The sequence below is a fragment of the Psittacula echo genome, assembly GCF_963264785.1.
Source record: "Psittacula echo genome assembly, chromosome: 2".
NCBI lineage: Eukaryota > Metazoa > Chordata > Aves > Psittaciformes > Psittacidae > Psittacula > Psittacula echo.
The window spans coordinates 70,611,905-70,619,164 of record NC_137737.1 but is presented as its reverse complement, the minus strand read 5'-3'; positions in this window follow the sequence as shown (position 1 = coordinate 70,619,164).

Below are 7,260 nucleotides of genomic sequence, written 5' to 3'. Positions count from 1 at the left end.
TACTACAGAGCCATGGAGCTTCATTGTCCAAAAATCACTCACGTCTTAGTTGCTGTCTAAATTATAAAGGGCTCTGCCCCTTCAGCCTAAGAAATGTCTCAGTTTCTTCCTTGAATTCCTGTTTCTAATCAGACACCTTTGTGCCTGGTCAAACAGTAAAACCAGGGCTCATCTTCATTGATCTCAGCACAACTAATGAATCCCTTGCTGTCCCAGAAGGTCTGTGGTGTATTCACACTATTACACCAGAATTCAAATCTATTTTGCAGATGTCCTTCTGAAGTAGCCTAGAAATGCTTATTATTTCAAATCTATTTTGCAGATGTCCTTCTGAAGTAGCCTAGAAATGCTTAGTAAAGGCACTGTAGCAACATCCAGGCTCTGAACATAGCTCAAGAGCGCAAGGGCAAGAGCAACATCCTCCAGGGATTAGCAGCCTGAGCAAGGAGACAGTTGTGTTTTGCCGAAACAAGGAACCACACATTTCCAGCCAGCCCTGCTTCAAGTCAGGGGGATGAGGCATAAGTGAACCCCATGGCCAGATTTTGGGCTTTCAGCCCGTATTGGCAAGATCACCTGAACTGGGAGTGTCTTTGTGCTGTTACTTCTGTTATGTTGAAAGATGCTACTTTTTCCCATACAGATTCATCAGTCATATTTCTCATACACCATCCCCTGCACTCTCCAGTGTAGCCCTAAAATAACCACAGAGTGGCTCCATTTTATCCTTTTAATGGTGCTCTACAGCATGAGAAAGGGGAGCAAGGGGAACATCTAAAGGGTGTTATTCCAACAAAAAACAAGTTTTTGACCCAGGGGACACTGGGAAGGCAAAGACTGAAGCTATTTCTATCCTCAGCCCTCATGCAATGGTCTATGATGAAGAATCTGCCTAGAATATAGACCCCAGTCTTTTCAGTGGATTATTCTGAACTAACCTTCCCAGGACTAACAAATGCTGGAGCGAGACAGATGGGATTGGGAGTCTGCTCCCCAGGAGCTCTCATAGAGCTCAAGCAAACACAATGATCAGCATGCTACAAATACACTCACTAATCAGTTAAAGCTGAGATAAAACAGCTACTACAATGTTTCTACCAAGTCACGCACAACCTAGTCAGAGACTTCCGTATCTCAGCAAAGTCCAAGACCGCCAGACACTAACAGATCTCCCACCACTTTGTTACACCAGCACACCCCTAGATCAGCATGAAGGTCCACCCACAAACCTAGCTCTCACACACCCTGCTTCATTATGTGGCTGTACACTGCTGAGATCCTTATTTCTGTGCAGCAGTAGAAACGGGCTCCTCCAGAGGGCAGCTTTCAGACTAATGTGGCCTCTGCCATGGCCTCCAACCAGCCTTGAATAGGAAAGCCTTCCTGGACCTCATGTGATGGATGCAGTACTTTCCTCACACAGCACAGAGGAGCTGGCTGTGGCAAATATGAGGACAGAAAAGTCGCACATGGACCTCTGAGATAGCAAGGGGAAAATTTGGATTGGATTGCTCTGCCAGCCTTCCAGCTTCCTTTCAATGCCCACACCTGCAGGGAGGCCCCCATAAACAAGTAGTCTAGCCTAGCTCTGGCTGTGTAATGCAGACCCATTTAAAAGTAAGTATTGTAAAAAGGTATTATGAAGCAATACTCTGCAGACCAGCACCCAGAGGATTAACTTCCTACTGTCTGATCTCTTCTCTTGCTGCCCAGCCTGGCCTCTCCTTCAAGGCAAGGACATTTCGTGGTTCTTCAGCACTGCCGTGACCCAGCAAGGGGAGCCACAGTATAACAGGTACATTTAAGCCCAGCTCCCCACTTGCCTCTCTAATATAAACACATTAGGAGCTAGCCTTGAACTGAATATCAACTCAAGCACAGCAGCATCTACAGCAATCACCCCACAGAGTACGAAAAAGAACAATACAGAAGGGACAAAAATGCCGAGAAAAAAAAACATGAAAAGTCAAAAGTAAACCTGCCTTTCTTCTGTTCTTAATATATAAGGTAAGACACAAGATGTTTGCACAGAACATCCCATTCCTGAGGACTTAAAGCCTTCTCCTCTCTCTGCCTCTTTCCATGACGCTCATGTGTTCCTTGCCCACGTAACCTCCTCCCAGAAGCTCTTTAAGTATTTTCCCAGTGAGACTGAGCAAGAACACCACATTCACCAAGTGAGCCCACCCCACCATACACCAACCATGGAGCCCGCAAGGATCAAAGAGGAGCAATTCATTTCAGCTGGGAGACTAATTGGCAAGAAGGATTCAAGCATCTCTAGCTGGGGGAGAAGGGCAACCCTGAACAAAGGGATTAGATGGAGAAGAGGCTCCTAAAGGGTCAAGCCTGAGGCTCAAGATGATTTCTGCCAGTGGGGTATTTTGTTGATAAGGGCTGCAGAGCTACTCAGCCTGCTAGACGTGAGCCTGCAAGGCGGTAAAGCATTCCCTGTTGGCCCTGGGATAATGCCTGTACTATCTAGTTATACAATAAGCCTTAGGTTGTTTTCCTAAACCAGGCAGCAGCTGGCAAAGCTAAAATAAGCTACTGTTGTCTCACACTGCAGTAAAGCAGCCTCGCACATACTTTCCTTCTCCCCACTGATAACTTTTCTTCTTCCACTCAGCTGCACAGAGGATACTGATGCCATCAGTGCAAGGGCAGGGCACTCCCAGACTGAGCAAGGAGCAACTTAAAAGAGGCTCAAACTCCAACCACTTTGATCAGGAGAGTGGCTCTGCCAGAGCCAAAATAAATGTTTGCCGATAATCTCGTGCCCTCTGTTTGCTTGTGTGGCTCCCATTTTATTAGCTTTCCTATGGTAAATTTTACAGCTGGGGTTAGCAGTGTGATAAAATGCACAGATTATCCCTCACTGTTGCCGATTTGCTTCTCCCCAGTTTAATGCAGCTTTACCTTGAAAAACCAAATACTTTGATCCAGGATGCTCTCTTGCCCCTTGCAAAACTTCACCTCCTTCAACTACCTGACAAACATCAGCTTGGAAAACAACTGGCTGTTCCAGGAGCAAGTCATAATCAAGTTTCCCCACTGAATGCTTGAGATGCTCTTTACAAGAGCACCCAAATCAGAGATCCTCCTCAACCTTTGCACCGCTGTGCTGACAGTGGTTAACACCCTCTCCCTCCCAGCAGTGCTCTGCCTGGCCTCCCAGAGGGCCCCTCAGATGCTGAAACACAAACAGCTACAGGACTGGGACCACAGAAAGCTACTGGCATCCTATGATTTGATTTCTCAGCCCATCATCACCAAAGCAGAAACTTCAGTGACTGCACAATAGCTTTTAATTCAGCCCAAAACACAATGCCATAATTTTCATCTGTTGTTTCTCCTTGATTTATTCAAGTTATGCACCAGCTATTTCCCATTCTGAAAGCCAAGAGAGAAGCCAACAGAAGGAGGGGAAACTTTGTTTTGCCTTTATTTTTTCAAGTTCAAACTGCTCACATTGGAAACTACACAAATCTGCATCACTTAGCTGGAGACACCTTTGTTATACCTAGATTAAAAAAAAAATCAAAGCTGAACCAATGTATTAACCGTGTCACAGCAAAAGCTGAGGAAGCTGTCAGCAGCTTTCTAGTCCCAACATGGAGTTCCTATTGCTTTGCACAGGCTAAGAAATTACTACTCAGTCTTCACTGTTGAATTTTATGAATGGAAAGCAGTTTTGCCCCAGAGCTTGTATTTATTATTCATAGCTTGGTTTATTCCCTAAGAAACAAGAAAGTAACATCAAATTCAAGGTCTCCCTGGATGTTAGGGAACTGCAGATCCAGATCAGGAATACACAATGCTTTTCCATTCCTAATTCTTTCATCAACATCTCCAAGGGTAAACACAGAACAAGAGATATGAGAGTTCAAAAATACATCAGTACCTTGTGGATGATGAGTACAAGTAAACAAACAGGCCTAGAGCCAATACTACAATGAACTGTGGTACTGCAATTGCAGAAGGTGGCAAGCAAACAACACTGCAGGATTTTTGCACCTCTAAATCCCTGCTGCTTGCTCATACAGTTCTCCCTTACTGTAGTGTCTACAGTAACAAACTACTCCTACTGGCCAGCAGAAGAGGTGTGTGGACACAACCCCCAAGTACAGCCAGTGTAAGAAACTTGGATTCAAGTAAACTCTTGGCTATCTCTGGCTTACCCACACCAGAGTACTCTGTGGCGAAAACCAGTCTAGTGCACCTGTGACAATGATTCATGGAATTTTTCTGTGTTGGCTTGACTGAAATAATCCCTGTGCAGACCTTCGCAGAACTGATATCCCCACCAGGACTGAGAGGTGTTTTCTCTGCAAATTTTCTCTGTATTTTTCCTTCCACTCAGGATGAAGCCCCAAACACACGTGAGACGGAGCTAACAGACAAATGTTGAAGTTTGAAGACTGCTCGATGGCAGGGTATGCAGGCAGACAAAGCAAAGCACTTTATCTGTAGAGGGTGGTGTCTATAGGATGGATTAAACGGAGGAGCCTTCCAGACATAGGCTGGGGTCACACAGCAGAAAGGCCTGGTAGCAAGAATACTCATCATGAGCTATTTGGAAGAATGTCCAAAACTAGTAAGTTGTACCTTGATGATATGTGGGTTTCAGTAGCAAAATTGGCTGAATTTATTCCTGGTTGTTTCACAACACTGGACTTGCAATGTAGCTTTATTCACTTATTTTAGGCTCAGACAGTTCTCTGGTCTGGTTCATACCAGAAATCCTTCTGCCCAGCTGAAGTGTTGATGTCCCAGAACACAGCATTCCTCACATCAAAAGCATTGCTGAGGTTTCTGCATTGCCCCACCACAGGCTGGAGTGCTGCACAGGAGGTACTACCACACTACCAGGTTTTTCCATCACAACCATTTCGAGATGTTCCTGCCACTCCCTGCTTCCTCAGTAGTAACTACACCCACAGGGAACACCGTAGGATGAGATGAAAGTGAGGAGAATGGGGAACACCATGAAATACATATATAAATCCCCAGAGGTACAACAGAGGGAAGATTATACAGCTGGTTGCATAAGTGACTATATTTTTACCATCTAGAGCTGGAAAAAAAAAAAAATAAAACACTCCGTGCTGTTACTGGAACATCTACAAAGACAAATTGTTCCCTTAGAGAGGGTAAATGCTGCCTGTAATGTCCTGAGCATCTGCAAGTGCTCTTGAGAGTACACTGAAGCAGCTGATGTGCCTTAAGAAGTGCACCCTGCGACTGAAGGCCTGCCACAGCTGCAGGGCAAAGCAAAGCACTGAGGCCACTAGAGCTGTTGTCTGTGCTCATGCCACCTCAGCTGTGCATCCCCATTCCCTCCCTTGCACCCACACTAGGCTCACCCTGCTCTGCAGCACGCCTGCTCACTGAACCACACCAGCTGAAAGCTGCTCACCTCTGCCTTGTGCTTTCTGCAGGTTCAGCTTCTCGACCTGGCTGTGCTGGGGTCACAGGAGTGCCATAGCCCAGAGTGGGGTAAACAAGGTAGGAGGTTAAGAGCTGCCTGAACTGCTGTGGGGCTGATACCTACGTGCAAGGCAGTCCTGGATCCTGCTCAGCTTCATGGAAACTCAAGTGCAGCAGCGTAGATAAGGCTGCAAACCCAACCCTTTGGGGAAATCCTTTCCTCCAAAGCTGACACCCTATTCTGCTGTCCTCCCTAGGGGCAGCCTTCTCCATAGTACCCTAAGGTCCAGCTCCTCGATCGCAGGCAAGTCCTGCTCTCTAGCTCGAGGAGGAACACAGCTACCCTGCCATCACACCATGCTGGCTCAGGAGGCATTTGCACCAGCAGCCAGTGCTGCCTGGCTATACCCATGCTGCCCTGTGCAGTGACCCATGTCCTGCTCTACTTAGTGTTCATAGATCAGGGGCAATGGATACCCATTCACACCAGGAAATCCCATCCGGTTCCTAAGGAGAGACCTTTAAACCAGTGCTATAAAAAGAGACTTTTCATTTCAAAGTACCTTTTTAACTGTTGCCTTTAATTAACGTATTACGAAATTTAAATATCAGCATTTGGACAATTGATCTGCCCTTCTGTAAATCAAAAGAGCTTCACGTTCTGAGCCAGGACTTGCTTTCTTCCCGTGCAGATGAAAAATACTGAAGACTTGTGGTGTGTGGATGAAGTGGAAAAATGCTGCCTGGGCCAGCCTTTGCACACCACAGACTGCTCCTGGCTGCTGCACTAAACAGCTATAAGCTGCAGCTGATTTTCCCTTTTGCAGCCCCGCACCGTCCAGGGCCCGGCGAGAAGTTCACGTGTGGGACTCCGCGGCGGCTGCTGCTGGTAACTAGTGAAGTGTTGGACACGTCAGTGCGAGCTGGGACATCCCTGCCGCTCGCGGCCATCCAGGAGGTGGCACTGTTAAACTACTGAGCCTTGCCACCAGCCTCCTTTTTCCCCTCCTACCTGCCCTCAGTAAGCCTTTTTTCCCCTGCCTTGAGGATGGTGAGACCCCATTGCAAAAACTAGGCTGGAAATAAATAAAAGCTCCTTAAATAGATGGTGTTCCGATTGCATGAGTGTTTCTCTCTCGCATCGATTTTAAAAGGCTGGCTAGATAAGATGGAGATGTTTACTTGCTGTAAGGTGATGTTATACAACTTTTTCCCTTCAGCGACTGCCAGAACTGCTCTGATTTAACCCTCTGGCACCTGGACCCAGCCCATTCAAAGTCCCTTATTTAATTTCTTTGACAGCCTACACCCTGAACGCACGACGCCAATGCAAAACACCTACCTAGCTCTGACCCAGCAGGCAAACAGAAGCTCTTTATCACGAGGGACACGTTACTGGCCCGACTCCCGCTCCCTGAGCAAACAGCAGCAGTGGCCAGGGACAGCAGCACCCCAGTACCTGGGCTGCCGGACAGTGCAACAGCACAGCCCTCCCCTCCTCAGCAGTTTGCACCAAGATTTGCTGAACCGAGGGGACATAACGCTTTCCTGCAGGGACCCAGTGTATCCCTAATCCCCAGGGAGGAGGCAGCAATGCTGTGGGGTTTCCCAGAACTCATCTGTCGGCACTTTCATGTCCCAGCAAGGCCCCACAGCAGCATGGCTTGCTCACTGAAGGGAGGTGACCAAACAAGCTGCTGCAGTTCACAGCAGTGCTTTGACTGAGTGTGAATTTGGAATAAAATTCAAAGTAGGAAAAACATTGCCAAAACATCCTGAAATTACCTCCACTCACACTATTACAAATGCAGACACCAGCTTTCTTCACAA